Source organism: Pleurodeles waltl, chromosome 7 (assembly GCF_031143425.1).
Source record: "Pleurodeles waltl isolate 20211129_DDA chromosome 7, aPleWal1.hap1.20221129, whole genome shotgun sequence".
Lineage (NCBI taxonomy): Eukaryota > Metazoa > Chordata > Amphibia > Caudata > Salamandridae > Pleurodeles > Pleurodeles waltl.
The window spans coordinates 125383681-125402473 of record NC_090446.1 but is presented as its reverse complement, the minus strand read 5'-3'; the positions used below and the strand labels follow the sequence as shown (position 1 = coordinate 125402473).

Genomic DNA, 18793 nt, shown 5'->3' with positions numbered 1-18793 from the left:
TTGATGTTGGGGTTCATCTCAAGCTACCTCAGGGAAGGTGTGAGTGGTAATGGCCCCCGGGTCCAAACAGAGGGTACATGGTCTATCTCTAAGGGCGCGTGCAGCTCATGTGTATGTGTTCACTCTTTGGAGCAAGCAGGTGCAGCCTTGTTTTTGGGGTGCATCTCAGGAAGGGCTTTGGTTTTGCTTGAGTGACTGCGTCAGCAAGACACAGAACCACAGCCTGCTTCCTGTCTTTATCAAACCCCACGCTGCCTCTGCAGCACAACTTTCAGAGCTGCCCCTGGCAAAGAAGCCGCGCCTGGAGCCTGTTCTGTGCTGTACATCCAACTATCCTTTAAAAGGGGGTATAACATCAAACTGTCCACCCTCGGTCCAGGTGAGGCCCCAGCCGACGGCTTCCAGTTCCCCAGTCTGCACCTTTGTCTTTTCTACCCGTAAGTAGATTTTGCATTTCTTGAACTTTTTTTTATTGCTTCGATTATTGTAGGCATTCTGATCGCTTTGAAGCAATTGGGGCTTCAGTAAACATGCAGAAATAAAAAATATATATAAATTACAGAGAACAAAAGCAAATGAAGTGAACATCATGCATCGAGCAGGGCAGTCTCATTAGTAAGGTATAAAAACGCATATGAAGTGACAACAGAAAATACCCGCTAGTCTGGGTCAAACTTGTGTGGCCTGTGCCCATCTTTCTTTCAACTGCCTGCAGCTTTGACCTTGATGCACCAAAGCCCTCTTTGCCCCCTGAGCAGCAGGCCCACATTTAACATTCTTTGCCCCCACCTTGCAAGCAGAGTAGCTTATCAGGCTGAACAGCTACATGGTTGAGCGGTTGGTAAATTCTTCAAACCTCCTTTTAGAAAAATTTTTGGGATTGTGAATGCACGAAATTATTCCTAATAACAAAACACACATCTTACAAAGTGCACCGAAACCCAGTGACAGCTGCGGTAGCACAGCGCTAAGCTGGCGGTAGTAAAAACCTGCCGGTTATACAGCTACTTCTAAGCTGTCTGTAACATTTGTACCACTTAATCACATTTTTGCATGTTTTGCTGTTAACGACAAGTGGCAAAACCTGACCTCTACGCAGCACAAAAGGGCAAAGATGGATGCAAGTAACCAAATAAACTTTCCACTTGAACGAGAATCCTGTGGCTGCGCCCTACAAGAAACACAGCCTTAAACTGGGTGAATCCAAACAGAGGACAGACAGGCGGCCAGGGGTGCAGACACACCGCAGACACGTGCGTATACGTGCTGTCTGCTTTGTATGCGTCAACACATCAAGGGCCTGATTTATGAAAAGGTTGTGCCGCCGTATCGTCATTTTTTGACGTAAAAGCAACGCAAATGTACAAAATATAATTGTATTTTGTAAGTCTGTACCGCTTTTGAGCAAAGGCGGCGCAAATGTTTCATAAATCAGGCCCTAAATACATTAAAGACAGACCTATTGGTTTGCCAATGCTTGTTCAGTTTAAATCCTGGCTTTCTTTTTGTTGGGGAGGCTTTCTTACAATGCTGATGGCTACCCTTATGTATTTATTCTAATGTATTTTTCTGATTGCCAGCATAATAGAAATTTTAAATTACCGTGAAAAAGAAGCGCCAATTCCTGAGGTTTGCACAGGAGCATCTACAAAAAAAGCCTGTTCTACCCTTTGTCACTGGAGCGAGTCCAGCCATAGATTGCATATACGAGGCTGTGGAATATTCCCTGTATTTCAGTGTAATGGTATATGAAATGCTGGAGGATGATGTGCCCGCAAAGGACAGGCTGATGCTTCTGAAAGGCCAATGCCTATTGTCTCGTGTTTGAAAACTCTAGATTTTATCATTCCTGCCACAGGTTCAGGAGGAGGACCGTTCATTTAGGTCAAGACTTTGAAAGTAATGAAGGAGAGATCTGACTAATCTAGTATGAGAGGATTAGAGATTTTTATGTGGTGATTATTTTTAAAAAATCAGACCTGGGATGGACAGCACATTTAATAATAATAATAATATATATTTATAGAGCGCATGGCTACTTCGAAAGTTGTGTCCTAGTGTTAGGAAACTGACCCCGGAGAAGAAAAGATGCCCACCCTAAGGAAAAATCTCAATCCGTGCCAGAAAGGCAAGTTTTTAGATACTTTCCGAAGAGAGGGGTGAGGAACGTGCAATGTTGCTATAGGCTGCGGTCCAACAGGAAGGATTTGAGAAGCTAAGTGTGGGTGTTTTCTTTTTCCCAGTGGCGTGTGAAGTCTTCCAGAAAAATCAGGTCAAGCAACTAGATGTTAACCAGTGGTTATTCAAAGAAATCAATTGATAACTTGTTTTCTAAAAAGGTGACCAGTACAAGATGTTCAGCCTCATTGGTTTAGGTGAGCTCCTCAGTGAGACATTGGAACAAGTTGGCATTTAAGGTATTTCTTGTGGATAAAATCAACCCCAGCTATTTTTCGCTGTTCTATCGGGAGATGTTTTCTGGTGGTGAGAGGATTGGAACGAGGTTTTGGTGACAATAAGTCCATAGTCAAGGTTTTGGTTGATTGTTAATATAGAGGTTGCATCAAAAACCCCAGACGTTTAAGGGGCAGTCTTCAAGGGGAGCTTTGGCATGACGTGTAGGAGATCGATTAAGGGATGTTGCTTGTGCAGAATGATCATTGTTTGCACTTAAAATGCCTTTCTCTGAAGACTGTGACAATGGGATGTGTTGCATAAAGATGCATTAGAGATGTGCGTGCACAAATGCTCAGAAGCATTGGGGTTGGTGTGATCCTTAGGCTTTAATGAGTCGGTGTGCCAATTGAGGTGCAACATGGGGTTGGAGAGCAGTCCTTGGGAGGAGGGTACTTGTGAACAAAGGATGGAGTGTTGTTTGATGCTCTTTTATGAGTTCCTACAAGTGATTCAGTTTCAGTTTGATGGCAAACAGTTCGTTTTATTTGGAAATGGATACCAGGTTTGTGCTCTGGTTAGTAATTAGTACGTGACTGTAATGACGAACAAGAGAAGCAATCACACCTCTCAAGTGGTCGAGTCCTTTAGTGGAGAGTCAGTTTGTATGGGATGTGTGGTCTTGGAGGTTGCTTGTAGATGAACGCTGCATCGGGGGATAGTGGTTAGCTATTGAGAGGGCTGTGATTTGGTCCTTTACAGTATTTACAGTTTAGATCATGACCTTCTCATTTTTTCATAGAGAAAATTATATCTCTAGATATGGGAAACTTTTCAGCCCCGCAGTGAAGGACGGTGGCTGTAAGATTTGAGGCCTATGTTAGTTTTAGTTGTTCCCTCGCACCGTATTCTGTAATGTATGTTTGATGGCTACAATACGTTCTGAGGAATGAAATGTACTCCAAATTTTGGGAGTGCTGTGTTTAGAACTACAACAAATGAATATGTGCTCTAAATGTATAATATATTATTCTCCAGAAAAACACAGGTATGGGTATGATTATAATAAACGAAAACAGAAAAGTTGGCCAGTTATGGTTAGCTGGCATAAGTCGTGGCCTAATCCACTGCCCATGACCACACACACCAGGTCATAGATGTCAGTTTTTGGCTACTTCATTGACTCTGTGGCTGTATTAAACAGGGCTGAATGTGGAATTACGCTGCCAAAATCAGTGTTATTGGGACTTGACCAAGCGTTGTTTGTGACTGCCAATTTTTTTGAACTTCATCTTTATCCCTTCGTTGTTTTCTCTAGAGTTTTGCTACGGAGTCACAAATGTGGTAACAGACCCATGATTCTATGCCAATAGTATACTATTTATGGACCCATCAGCTGTTGAACTGTAGAGCCAATTAAAGAGCCACCAAGAATACTGTGAAGCTAACACTAATGGAGTAAAATTGTTTGCCACCCTGATTACCGCAAAGATGTACTGATAGCAATCCTAGTGTGGATGAAATTACGTCGAGTGTGAATGCTATTAACTTTAATAAAAACAAAGTCAAAAGGCTGTGGGGCTACTTTGATTGTGGGACCTCCTTTAAAAACACAGGGTTGTAAAGACTACATTTAGAGTCTATACAAAACAAACACAAACTTAGAATTAACTTAACCCCTTTAGTGCGGGCGTCGGGCACTGGTCGACACCCGCACTACCTCCCTGGTGCGGGTCACGACCAGTGGCCGTCACCGGGGAGGGGGTTTGAAAATCCTCGAGTGCGTTGCACCCGATGATTTTCTTTTTTTTTTTTTTTATCCCTGGGAGACAAGGAAGAGCTTCCGTGTCTCCCCCCGCCCCCCACCCGCCCCTTTCGTCACACTGTTGTTTTCCCCATTGGAGCAGGAAGCGGCCGTAGGGCCGCTTCCTGCTCTGATGGGGAAAACGGCCTTCCCCACGTTCGGGAAGGCCTCATATGAAAGGGGAGACTCTCCCCTTTCATACGAGGCCTTCCTGAACGCGTTTCCTACACAGCTGCGATTGGGGGCCAGGAAACGCCACTAGACGCCAGAGATTTCACTAGAGGGGGTCGGCCCCCCTAGGAAAACGGGCCACCCTCCCCCGGGGGCAATATTTTAAAAATGTTATGTTGGGGCCCCCTGGGGGCGCGATCGCGCCACCCCCAGGGCCTAATAAAAAAAATAAGGACATTGACAGGGGGTCGCCCATAGGCAGGACGACCCCCTGTGGGGCCATATTTTTAAATTTTGATGTTGGGCCCCCCTGAGGGGGGGGGGGTGCGATCGCACCACCCCCGGGGGCTAATTAAAAAAAAAAAAAATGTTAAACAAACAAAATTGACAGGCGACCCTGTAGGGCAAAATGGCCCCCAGGGAAACCCTACAACTACTAAAAGAAAATACAGATATATATATATATAGATATATCAATTAATGTAGATAGATATGTCTATTTACATGGATATATCTATAGATAGATCTATATATATATATATGTGTATATATCTATATATATATATAGATCTATCTATAGATATATCTATATAGAGATCTATATATATATATATAAATAGATATATATACATATATATATATTTGCCACCAGTTGTCTTGCAGTTGCAGCTTGCGTCTTCAAAGCAGTGCACATACTTCAACTGGCGCATTTCAACTTTAGCTTTTAGGCAGCAATAAAGAAGTCAAGTAAGTCTTGTGATTATGTTTCTGCTACAAAACCAATCAATCAATCAATCACTGCATTTGTAAAGCGCGCTACATACCCGCGAGGGTCTCAAGGTGCTGGGGAGGAGGGGTGCTACTGGTCAAAGAGCCAGGTCTTGAGTAGTCTTCTGAAGGCCAGCAGGTACTGGGTCTGTCGTAGGATGGTGGGGAGAGTGTTCCAGGTCTTGGCGGCGAGGTAGGAGAAGGATCTTCCGCCGGCGGTGGTTTTTCGGAAGCGGGGGACTGTGGCGACGGCGAGGTTGGCTGAGCGAAGGCTTCAGGTGGGGGTGTGGAAGCTGAGTCGGTTGTTGAGGTAGGTGAGTCCGGTGTTGTGCAGTGCTTTGTGTGCGTGGATCAGGAGCTTGAAGGTGATCCTTTTGTTGACGGGGAGCCAGTGCAGGCCTCTCAGGTGGAATGTGATGTGGCTGCGGTGGGGGACATCGAGGATGAGTCGGGCCGAGGCGTTCTGGATGCGTTGGAGTCGTCTCAGGAGCTTGTTTGTAGTTCCTGAGTAGAGGGCGTTCCCGTAGTCGAGTCTGTTGGTGATGAGGGCCTGGGTAACGGTTTTTCTCGTGTCTAGGGGGATCCATTTGAAGATCCGGCGGAGCATACGGAGGGTGTTGAAGCAGGACGCGGAGATGGCGTTGACTTGCCTGGTCATGGAGAGAGTGGAGTCGAGGATGACCCCCAGGTTGCGTGCGTGGTCCGTGGGTTCTGGGGCTGTGCCTAGTGACGTGGGCCACCAAGAGTCATCCCAGGCTGATGGGGTGGGTCCGAGAATGAGGACCTCCGTCTTGTCTGAGTTCAGCTTCGGTCTGCTGTCCTTCATCCAGTCGGCTACGGCCTTCATTCGTCAGTGGAGGTTAGCTTTGGCGGTGTGGGGATCTTCGGTGAGGGATATGATCAGCTGGGTGTCGTCGGCGTAGGAGATGATGTTGAGGTTGTGTTGTTGTGCGACGTGGGCGAGGGGGGCCATGTAGATATTGAACAGTGTCGGGCTGAGGGAGGATCCCTGTGGGACGCCGCAGATGATCTTGGTGGTTTTGGAGTTGAAGGGTGGGAGGCGGACGCTCTGGGTTCTGCCGGAGAGGAAGGATGTGGTCCAGGCCAGGGCCTTCTCTTGGATACCAGCGTCATGGAGGCTTGCTGATAGGGTGCAGTGGCAGACCGTGTCAAAGGCTGCTGATAGGTCCAGGAGGATGAGGGCGGCTGTTTCTCCTTTGTCCATCAGGGTCCGGATGTCGTCAGTGGCGGCGATGAGGGCGGTCTCGGTGCTGTGTTTACTGCGAAAACCGGATTGGGAAGGGTCCAGGATGTTGTTAACTTCGAGGTAGCGGGTCAGCTGTTTGTTGACAATCTTCTCGGTCACTTTTGCCGGGAAAGGGAGCAGGGAGATGGGCCGGAAGTTCTTGAGGTCCTTGGGGTCCGCCTTGGGCTTCTTCAGAAGGGCGTTGATCTTGGCGTGCTTCCAGCTTTCTGGGAAGGTTGCTATCTCGAAGGAACAGTTGATTGTTTTCCGGAGATGGGGCGCGATGGTTGCGCTGGCTTTGTTGAAGACGTGGTGAGGGCAGGGGTCCGATGGGGATCCGGAGTGGATGGAGTTCATGGTTTTGATGGTGTCTTTGTCGCTGAGCTGGACCAGACGGTCAGGCGACTGGTGCGAGTGGTAGTCGCAGGGGTGGTGGACTCGGTGGTGGGTGAGGGGGGGTCGGAGTTGAAGCTGTCGTGGATGTCGGTGATCTTGCGGTGGAAGAAGGTGGCCAGGGAGTCGCACAGGTCTTGAGATGGCTGGATGTCGTTGGTGTTGGAGCTGGGGTTGGAGAGTTCTTTCACAATGCTGAAGAGCTCTTTGGTGTTGTGTGTGTTGTTGTCTAGGCTGTCCTTGAAGGCGGTCTTCTTGGCGGTCCTGATAAGTTGGTGGTGTCTGCGGGTGGCGCTCTTGAGGGCTATGTGGTTGTCTGGTGTTCGGTCGTGGAGCCATTTCTTCTCCAGCTTCCGACAGGTGGTATCAGGATCAGACTTTTGTCTAGTGGCAGTTTTAGTGCCATAAAGAAGCACAGAAGGTTTATATGACTACTGCAAAGAGCAAATCTGTATTTTAAGTAAATAGCTGAGTATGTTAGTAAAGTCAGCCACTACCTGCACTATAATACAAATGAAATCTATGTGCAGGGTGGGTGGTGGCTATGGAGAGATGAAGAGCACGTTTGCTGGGTGGTAATGAGGGAATCCGAGGAGGAGGACACGGGAGTGGGAGCACCAATAATGATTGTTGGACTGGGCGCAGGAGGTGCTAAAGACTGTGACGAATGGTATGTGACAAGGTGTTTGAGTGTCTTGAAAGAATGTGCTGATTGAGGGAAGAAGCGCAGGTAAGGTGGCCTCTACTGTTGCATGTATCACACACACACCAGCAATTTTGTGACTGTCTATGTAGGCTAGTGTTTTAGAGCAACAGTTTAGCCAATAGCAGAGATGGCATCTTGATGGATGACTGCTGCTGACTCTGGTTATAGAGGACAGCTCTGACATAGGATCAGAGACTGAGACAGCAGATACTGAGACAGCATCTGAGGGATAGGACAATGGTGCAGACTCTGGGAGTGATTTTTCAGTTGGAGGAGTCCCATTGGAAAACTCCTTCCAGTAAATTGTGAGGGAGGTGATGAGGGCAGTCCTGTTGTTCCTTCGCAAGCACAGTCTGTGCAACAGGGCAATAGTGGGTTAGCCCAACCCAGAGAGCAGGTGAATGCGGGGGCAAGCACAGAGAGGGTGCTCTCTTGGGAGCTCCCCAATTTAGTTCAGCCCCGAATTCCACTGCCCAAATTGTATTGTGGAGACATCAAAATTATCTATCACAAAACAAACTGGTTTTGTAAGGCAGGCACCTGTGTTTTTGGTCCTGGGTTCGGCGGCTATATAGGGAAACATACTAAACCCAAACATTTCTGGAAACTAGACATCCGGGGGAGTCCACAGAGGTGTGTGACTTGTGTGGATTCCCCAAAGTTTTCTTACCCAGAATACCCTGCAAAGCTGAAATGTTGAATAAAAACTCAATTTTTCTTGCATTTCTGTCACACGAACTACAGGAATATGCTGCGATCCACAAAATTCCTACCACCCAGTGATTCCTCACCTGTCCTGATAAAAACACTACCCCACTTGAGTGCCTATACCTAGTGCCTGCGTAAGGAATGGATCACCCCAGGGTCAACAGTTGCCTTATGTAAGTACCAACATTGACTGTTGTGTGATCTATTTCTGTCGCAGGCACAAGGCCTACCCACACAAGTGAGGTACCATTTTTATCGGGAGACTTGGAGGAATGCTGGGTGGAAGGAAATTTGTGGCTCCTCTCAGATTCCAGAACTTTCTGTCACCGAAATGTGAGGAAAAAGTGTTTTTTTGGCCTCATTTTGAGGTTTGCAAAGGATTCTGGGTAACAGAACCTGATCAGAGCCCCACAAGTCACCCATCTAGGATTCCCCTAGGTGTCTAGTTTTCAAAACAGTGCAGGTTTGCTAGGTTTCCCTTGGTGCCTGCTGAGCTAGAGGCCAAAATCCACAGCTAGGCACTTTTCAAAAAACAGCTCTGTTTTCTTTGTCAAAATGTGATGTGTCCATGTTGTGTTTTGGGGCATTTCCTGCCGCGGGCACTAGGCCTACCCCCACAAGTGAGGTATCATTTTTATCGGGAGACTTGGGGGAACGCTGGGTGGGAGGAAATTTGTGGCTCCTCTCAGATTCCAGAACTTTCTGTCACCGAAATGTGAGGAAAAAGTGTTTTTTTGGCCACATTTTGAGGTTTGCAAAGGATTCTGGGTAACAGAACCTGATCAGAGCCCCACAAGTCACCCCATCTTGGATTCCCCTAGGTGTCTAGTTTTCAAAACAGTGCAGGTTTGCTAGGTTTCCCTAGGTGCCTGCTGAGCTAGAGGCCACAATCCACAGTTAGGCACTTTGCAAAAAACAGGTCTGTTATCTTTGTCAAAATGTGATGTGTCCATGTTGTGTTTTGGGGCATTTCCTGTCGCGGGCACTAGGCCTACCCCCACAAGTGAGTTATAATTGTTATCGGGAGACTTGGGGGAATGCTGGGTGGGAGGAAATTTGTGGCTCCTCTCAGATTCCAGAACTTTCTGTCACCGAAATGCGAGGAAAAAGTGTTTTTTGGCCACATTGTGAGGTTTGCAAAGGATTCTGGGTAACAGAACCTGATCAGCACCCCACAAGTCACCCCATCTTGGATTCCCCTGGGTGTCTAGTTTTCAAAACTGTGCAGGTTTGCTAGGTGTCCCTAGGTGCCTGCTGAGCTAGAGGCCAAAATCCACAGTTAGGCACTTTGCAAAAAACAGCTCTGTTTTCTTTGTCAAAATGTGATGTGTCCATGTTGTGTTTTGGGGCATTTCCTGTCGTGGGCACTAGGCCTACCCCTACAAGTGAGGTATCATTTTTATCGGAAATGCTTAGCTTTCCGGGATCCAGTATTGGTTTCACACCCATTCCTGTCACTAACTGGAAGGAGGCTGAAAGCACCAAAAATAGTAAAAATGGGGTATGTCCCAGTAAAATGCCAAAATTGTGTTGAAAAATGTGGTTTTCTGATTCAAGTCTGCCTGTTCCTGAAAGCTGGGAAGATGGTGATTTTAGCACCACAAACCTTTTGTTGATGCCATTTTCAGGGGAAAAACCACAAGCCTTCTTCAGCAGCCCTTTTTTCCCATTTTTTTGAAAAAAACAAAATTTTATGTGTATTTTGGCTAATTTCTTGGTCTCCTCCAGGGGAACCCAGAAACTCTGGGTATCTTTAGAATCCCTAGGATGTTGGAAAAAAAGGACGCAAATTTGGTGTGGATAGCTTATGTGGACAAAAAGTTATGAAGGCCTAAGCTCGAACTACCCCAAATAGCCTAAAAAGGGCTCAACACTGGGGGGGAAAAGGCCCAGCAGCTAAGAGGTTAAATAGATTGTGAAACTATCTACAATAATTCTGCCCTTGATGTATTGTCAGAAAGGCATGGTAATAGGAGAATGGGAACATAACAGTTTGTAAGAAAACAATAAAATAATACACTGAAAAAACAGAACTTTTGAAAAATTGAATTGTTCATTTGCCTAGTAAACTGTTACTGAAATGGAAAGCAGTCAGATAAGGAAGGTACAGTCTTTGCTTGAACTTCGAGCCTGGGGGTGTAGTGCTGCTGCGCTTTCTGTGCACAGTTAGAAAGTGCAAAGATGTGATGTGAATGAAATTTGTAACCATTGGCCGTATTGTGGGATACAGAATCGCATCCATCCTTGGGCTGTCAGCAATGGGCAATGTTATATTAACAATTCATTCATGACAGGTAAACAAAGCAAACATTCTGACTCCAATCTCCACACGCTGTTAGCTGCACTTCGAACAAAAGAACCGCCTTTTCAAATCTGAATGGTGTCCTCCTATATTGTCATCGCGGGTCCAGAATTCCTTATTGGCAATGCCCTTTATGTAACTGCCCCCAGCCCCCCGGGGATTTGGAACGGATTAACAAAACATGAGGTGGAATCACGCATCCTTGGTATTCCGCACAATTACTTTCGAAAATGCTGGCTTCGGAACAAAACTTTGGGCCCGGCATTTATGTATTTATTTTTACGTGTTACGCACTGGGTATAAGATGTCAGTTATGCATCTGATTTGCTCTTTAACGTTACAAAAACGTCAACGATCATCCTGTAAATATGGATTCAATGAAGCTGCTTTCGGCTACCAAGCCGCCGCCTGGTCGTAGCACTTTCTGTGATTGCATCCGTTCCTGAGACTGACAGACCGAGCCTCTGTTCTGATTATCATGAAGCTATGAGGCAGCAGGGCACGCAAGACCGAAACCATTAACAGCCCGCTGGACCGCTGCAAAAAAGTCACGGTGAAACAAACCTAGTCCCACGCAGGAGAGGAGGGTTGTTGCTCAGTGGGCATTGTGACTGGAAAGAAAAAGACACGTCTCATTTCCGCAGAAGATGGGCGTGCGTTATCTACAGAGATGCACTAAAAGCGAGACTGGTAGCTTTCTCGGTTTTTATATCTGCAGACATCCATTAAAAGCGAGACTGCTTAAATTTCTGGGGTTTTAATCAATCAATCAGCATTTGTAAAGCCAGCACTGTCACCCCTGGAGGTGTCTGGGCGCTGAGGGTGCCAAGTCTCCATCAAGCAGCCAGGTTTTGAGTTCCTTTCTGAAGTCTGCCCAGGGACGATCCTGTTAGGAGGTTGGGGGGGCAGGTCGTTCCAGGTCTTGGCAGCAATGTATGAGAAGTAGCGACCCCGCTGCAGCTATGCCGAATGTTGTGGTGTGTGCGCGAGGGCAAGAGAGGAGGAGCTCAGGTGTCTGGAGGGTAGAGGGAAGTTCAGTGGATGGTTGATGTAGGACAGTCCTCGATTGTGTAGAGCTTTGTAAGTGTGTGAGGATCTTGAAATGGCATCTCTCCTGGGTGGGAAAGCAGTGGAGATTTCTGAGGTGAGGGAGTGATGTGGGTCCATCTGGGGAGGTCCATGATGAGTCTGGCTGCCGCATTCTGTCTGGTCTGGAGAAGCCTGCATAGAGAGCATTGCCGTAGTCGAGGCGGCTGGTGACGAAGGTCTGGGAGACGTTTTTTCTGGTGTTGATTGGGATCCATCTAAAGATTCTGCAGAGCATACGAATGGTGTGAAAACAGGAGGAGGCAACTGTTGACTTGTCGTTTCATGGTTCGTTTGTTCTCGAAGGTAATAATATTCACACTAGGGCACACCATAATGGTCCATAATGTTCTTGGTTGTTGGAGACAAGAGTTCAATATAAGTATGAAGTGGTAATCCTTTAGTTTTCCTTCTAATAATGACATAAAGAGGACAAACACCATAAGTCCAAAGGTGCAACATCCGTGATTCTTTATTGATCCTTGTAATAGTTCATGAAGAGGACAAAAATCATCAGTCCATAGATGCACCAGCCAACAAACAAACTTAGTTTCAGACAGTGAAGCAGTACTCTTCAGGCTGTCTGGCTTATCATGGTCGTTTGGTACTTTTTTATGCCTCAAGAGGGATATCTAGAAACAAATTATACACAATAATTTTCTGAGAGGCATGTTTCATGCTTTGTTCTGATAGCCGCATTGCGGCTACATTTTTTCATAGTACATTCGGTTTATGTCCAATTTTGAGCCTTGAAAAAGTCTTGTAGACGAAACACGTGTTGGCTGGTGCATCTATGGACTGATGATTTTTGTCCTCTTCATGAACTATTACAAGGATCAGTAAAGAATCACGAATGTTGAACCTTTGGACTTATGGTGTTTGTCCTCTTCATGTAATTATTAGAAGGAAAACTAAAGGATTATCACTTCATACTTATATTGAACTCTTGTCTCCAACAACCAAGAACATTATGGACCATTATGGTGTGCCCTAGTGTGAATATTATTATGTTTCAGTGTGTCTTTTGATTCTCAATTGACACGTTGCATTCTTGGTGGCAGTTTGCTTACTAGTGTTGGCACCCGCTGGAGTCCCCTGAGTACTAATACATGTTACTTGCTGTAGTGGACTTTACCGATTTAATTTTGGAGGTGCGAACCTATTACACAGCCACCTTCTTCTTGTTTTATTTGTTCTCGAAGGTGATGTCTAGGTTGCGTGCATGGTCTGTCGGTATGGGTGTTGGTATGAGTCCTGCTGGACACCAGCTGTGGTTCCAAGTGGAGGTGCACTTCCCTAACATCAATACTTCTGTCTTGTTAGAGTTGAGTTTGGGGCAGTCATGTGGGTTTTAAACAGGGTGGGGCTGAGGGAAGATCCTTGGGGTACGCCGCATATGATATCCTTGGGTTTGGAGGTGAAGGAAGGCAGTTGGATGCTCTGTGTACGACCTGTAAGGAAAGAGACGATCCACATGAGGGTGTCTAGATGTATGCCGATGTTGTAGAGTCTGTCGATGAGGGTGTGGTAGAAAACAGTTGGGTGACATAGTAGTGCTACACACCACGTCATTAATTCTCATGTTTTCTATGGAGCAGACATTCGGCCGTCTTGGAGGATCTTGAACTTGTAAACACGAAGAACTGCACAATCGACTGCATTTCAGAACATATAGGCAGTGGCAGGGCAAAGTGTGCATCATGTACCACTGGTGTAAGAAGGGCAGTGTGTAAATGCACTCACTCATCACCAAGTGGTCAGTGGCATTATGGACCCAATCGAGCAAAAAGCAAAATATTCGAGAGGGTTGGATTGTCCACATTTTATACATTTATCACATTGGGTGGAGTAGGTGTAATTTTATAGAATTTTGTCTCTCTCTGTCCTACCCATCCCCCCACAAACCACCACAAAACATTATAAGCCACAACCTGTGAGAAATTCCATGATGCAAAAAAAGAGTTTTCTTATATTTTATCACTTTTGAGTTACACAAAATAAATCACAAAGGCCTGGTGCATAAATGCACTTTCTGCCCTCTCAGCATCATAGTAAGTAAGGTTAGGAAACTAGGCACCCCACAAATACCTTCCTGTTTCTCCACCTATTGTAGCACCTAACGGATCTCCTGTGGGGCTGGTTTTACAACGGTGTTCCATAACTCGCACCACCCTGTATGGTTCATGGGTAGATTTTTTTAAATTCTCCTTTTGGTTTGTTCACTTCCTATACGTATTTTAGTTTTTTTGCACACTTCATCTGTTTTTGTCTTTAGCTCCAAGTCCAGAGGAGACTTCTTTTGGTCAAAGACCATACAGATCAGAATGGCATAAGACAGATCAATGACTTTAAGGTCAGAACAGGTGCAGTGGGTGCCTAAAACAACATGTGATGGCAATACGCCTTAAATAAGCCCATGCCTTCTAAGAAACAGGAGGGCAGAATGCCACCCACTGAATTTGGCAACTCTGCATTGCTCTTGTAATGCAGATGTCTGGCCAAATTCCGCCAATCGCCACGTGGCAGATTTTTTTCTGGCAAGGCTCCAGAAATGCAAGCGCAAGCGAGATTTGGTGACCCTTAGCCTGATTTTCTAATGCCAGTGGTCGCGGTCAGAGGGCCGCTTCTCAGGTAGAGTTGCTGCCATTTGAATAGTTTTTCTACCCGAGTGGCAGTAAAATCAACTGGAATCAACCGCTAAAAAACACACCTTGATTTCACCCTTCTACTTTGTCTCTCTGCGATTTCTCAGGTGATTTTCTTCACAGTACACAAGGTTTCTCTATATTGTAGTTTCCTATGTTTATGAAAAGATTTATTTGAGCCAGTCAATAAATTTGCGAGGTACATGAATGAGGTATCAATAGTGCAGCAGGTGCCATGCCACTAGGTCTTAGGGCAGTGACAGGCCCTCTGCACTCCAGTTATCGGTGTTTGTTCTACCAAATAGGGGGCATGGGGCCCATTTTCTATCCTTGCATTAGGGCTCATAGCACCCATGATTTGTTACTGACATGAATATGTATTATTTGTACACAGTAGAGTGTAATACAGTAAATAACAGCGAAGCACATAATATCAGCAAGAAAACAAAGGTTTATCATCCTGCAATGACCTATCATTACAATCGAGCACCTTACTTGACTACAACCACATAGAAGAGGTTTTAAATGCAATTTGCCACTGCCACAAACTCATCATATTGACCCTACATCTACTTTGACTCTAAAACTAAACGTAACTCTAATGATAACCCTAAATTAATTTGCATGTCTATTCCCTCAGAGGAAGGACAGCCATGACAGAGATCACCAGATAAATGTCGAGCTTGTTGAAGAATACAGGACGCACCCTAAACTATTGGTGCAAGGTTCCTCTGCCAAAGCTCATTATGGACTAAGAGAGCAATGTCCAGGAAGCCATGTAGGTGGCAGATTTTCATATTACCCACATAAGATAATTTTCAAGCACCGAATGAACATGAGAAATAATTTACTTAGCTGACTGCTTATTAAAAGCTGGAACAGTCCATATCTCCCGGACCTATGACCTATGTTGAACACCTCTTGAGTGGTGATAGGAAACATATATATATATACATATATATATATATTCAAGGTACAGATATGTGACTGTGGAGTTCAGTGCAGTATCCTATAATTAATTAGTATCACCAGATTCTGGTAGTCAACATTTAGGCCACAATCATTTGGCAGGTCAATATTTTGTAATCTTGATATTCTGGTATTAAACAGCCTACTGTCCTATCTTCTTGTAGTAGAAAGAAATACTCTGTTGTTTTCCCAATCCTGCTCCTTCATTAAACGTAGAGCAGCCCCTTTCAGAAGTGGTGGCAGTATTAAAACGTAAAGCGGTCATGTGACAGTGTCAGTACTGTCACAAATAAAATATAACAGGACTACTGAGAATGGTTTCCACTGTCCCATTAAAAGTATGGCTGAACTGCTGACAAAAGTCAGAAATGTCCCATTCAATCTATATAGCAGAACGTCGCAGAAACATGTTCACTATTGTCCCCCTGTAAGTACAGCAGACCCGCGGAGGACAGTCGCTACCGTACTACAGAAAGTGTAAGCAGTCGTGCTGACCATTGTCGCTATTGTGCCAGTGACAGTGTAGCGGGAATGCTGAGAATTCTCGTCACTGTCCAACTGAAGGTATACAAAATGACTGCTGAGGATAGTTGTTACTGTCCAGTTTAAGGCATATAGCAAACATGTTGACAATGGTTGCCACTGTCCCATGTTGCCAAGGTCCCATTGAGGTATAAAGCAGAACTGTTGAGAATTGTTGCTACTCTTCCATTGGAAGTATAGGAGTTCTGCAGTGAATTATCACAACTGTTCTATTGTAGGAATAAAGCAGAACTGCTGGGAATTGTCAAAAATGTCCTGCTGAAGGGATATTGCAGTACTACTGAGAATTTTAGTTACAGTTTAATTAAAAGTACGGCAGGACTGCTGAGCGTTGCTGCCACTGCCCCACTGTAAGTATATTTCTGGACTACAGAGAAAGTTTGCCACTGTCCTTTTAAAAGTATAGCAGGACTGCTGAGAATTGTCTGAACTGTCCCATTGAAAGTATAATAGTCCTGCTGAGAATAGTCACTCTGTCACATGGAAAGTATAGCAGCCTTGCTGAGAATTATCACTGCTGTCCAATTAATAATTATGGTAGGACTGCTGTGAATTGTTAGAACAGTCCTGCTGATGGTACGTAGCAGGGCTTCTGAGAACTGTCACTGTTAGACTTTTCATCCTTGGCGTGGTCTCCCTTAACTTTTTGCCTCTGTTTCCCAGGTTGTTGACGTGTGCTGGACTCTGATTTTGCTGTTTTTGTTTCTTTGGGCACTTTACCACTGCTAACCAGTGTTAAAGTGCAAGTGCTCCTTTTACAAAATGTGTATGTAATTGGCTTATCCATGATTGGCATATTTGGTTTATTAGTAAGTGCCTAGTACAGTGCACTAGAGGTGCCCAGGGCCTGTAAATCAAATGCTACTAGTGGGCCTGCAGCACTGGTTGTGCCACCCACATAAGTAGCTCTGTAATCATGTCTCAGACCTGCCACTGCAGTGTCTGTGTGTGCAGTTCTAACTGTAAATTCGACTTGCCAAGTGTACCCGCTTGCCAAGGCCTAAACCTTCCCTTTTCTTACATATAAGGCACCCCTAAGGTAGGCCCTAAGTAGCCCCAAGGGCAGGGTGAAGCGTATGGTTAAGGTAGGACATATAGTAATGTGTTTTATATATCCTGTCAGTGAAATATTGCTAAATTCGTTTTTCACTGTTGCAAGGTGTGTCCCTCTCACAGGTCAACATGGGGGCTACCTTTACATCTGATTAAAGTGTAGATTACCTTTGGGAGCGATGGACATGTGGAGTTTGGGGTCTTTGAGCTCACAATTTAAAAATACATCTTTTAGTGAAGTTGATTTTAAGATTGTGTGTTTGAAAATGCCACTTTTAGAAAGTGAGCATTTTCTTGCTTATACCATTTCTGTGACTCTGCCTGTTTGTGGATTCCCTGTCTGGGTCAGTTTGACAGTTGGGCTGGTTGCACCTCACACTAGACAGTGACAGAAAGGGATCTGGGGTGTAGTCTGCAATTCCTGATGAGCCATCTGTGCTAGGAGGGAGGGGAGGAGTGGTCACTCACACCTGAAAGGGCTGTGCCTACCCCCACACAATGCAGTCTCCAACCCCCTGGTGAGTGTCTGGGGCCTGCCTGGGCAAGGCAGGATTTCACATTCAAGAGAGACTTTGCTTTGAAGTAGGCCTACTTCAAAGGAGAAATTGGGTATAAGAAGGGCATCCAAGAACACTTGACTTGAGAACACTTCTGGAAACCAAAGAGGAACCTCTGCCTGGAGAAGAGCTGAACAGCTGAGGAAGAAGAGCTGCCCTGCCTGTGACTGTGCTTTGTGGAGCTATCCTGCAGCGGCTGCTTCTGCCAGAGTAAGAGGGCAAACACTGGACTTTGTGTGCCTTCCATCTTGTGAAGATTTCCAAGGGTTTGATTTAGAGCTTGCCTCCTGTTGTTTGAAGTCTCAGGGACAGCAAAGACCTCTCTCTGCCAGCACCTTGAGTCTCTGGAGAGATTCCTACTCTGCCCTGTGGTGCCCATCCAGTTCCTGGGACCCTGAAAGGAGAAGCTGGCAGCCTAAGAGGAAGAAATCCAAGCACAGAAAGCCATGCAGGGAAAAGATCAACGCGACTCCGATCTGCGGCTGAAAAATCGACAAGCTTCCGGCTTTGTGGCTGAAAATCGATACTCGCCTGCAATGCGACCGAAGAGTCGACGCACGGAGCTTAGAGAAACGACGTGCAGCGTCACTGACGGAGGCTGGTGAGTTCGCAACCCGCACTGCGTGGTTTTTGGATCGTCGTGCGGCTAGATTTCCGACGCAAGTACAGCTGGGCGTGTAAAAGCAACGCAAGGCCTGCCCGGACCCAAGAGTGCTGACCGGATCTAAGCATCGCTCTCCTGCGGATAGAAGAACCAATGCACCCTGACCCGACGAAAGGAGAAACGACGCAAGGTCTCGCTCGTGAGTGAAATCGACGCATCGCAAGCCCTTTTTGATGCACACTCGCCCGTGCAGGGTTATTTTTGACGCACCCAAGGTACATTTTCACGCTAACAGTGTTAGTGTGTGTTTAAAACTCCAGAAGACTCTTTTTTTCTTTTTAATTGATAACTTGACTTGTGTATCGTGGATTTTTGTCATTTTGGTTTTGTTTAGATAAATATTCTCTATTTTTCTAAACCTGTGTTGTGTCATTTAGTAGTGTTTTCATTAAGTTACTGTGTGTGTTGGTACAAATACTTTACACCTAGCACTCTGAAGTTAAGCCTACTACTCGTGCCAAGCTACCAAGGGGGTAAGCAGGGGTTAGCTGAGGGTGATTCTCTTTTACCCTGACTAAAGTGTGGGTCCTTGATTGGACAGGGGGTAACCTGACTGCCAACCAAAGACCCCATTTCTCACACTGGTGATCAGCGGATGGTTGGACTTGTATTTGTACTTGACATACAGTAATTAAGTGTACACTACTGTTTGAGTTCAGACCACTACGTGACCACATATTACTTGTCTTGTGATTTTTGCTTTTCTCTTTGGGACTTCTTTTTGTTCTATTTGTCGCTGATCCCTTGACTGACTTTTTTTTTAAACTTCATTTGGGAACTTATT

General features: G+C 45.5%; 1 protein-coding gene across 1 annotated transcript in view; it reads left to right on the top strand.

Annotated features, from left to right (window-relative positions):
- The first annotated feature begins 232 nt into the window (after positions 1 to 232).
- Positions 233 to 18793, top strand: part of LIME1 (Lck interacting transmembrane adaptor 1) — a 72289-nt gene continuing 53728 nt past the window's right edge. Inside the window, exon 1 of the mRNA XM_069243269.1 lies at positions 233 to 437. The gene's annotated coding sequence lies outside the window, so the exon portion shown is untranslated. The remainder of the gene's footprint in view (positions 438 to 18793) is intronic.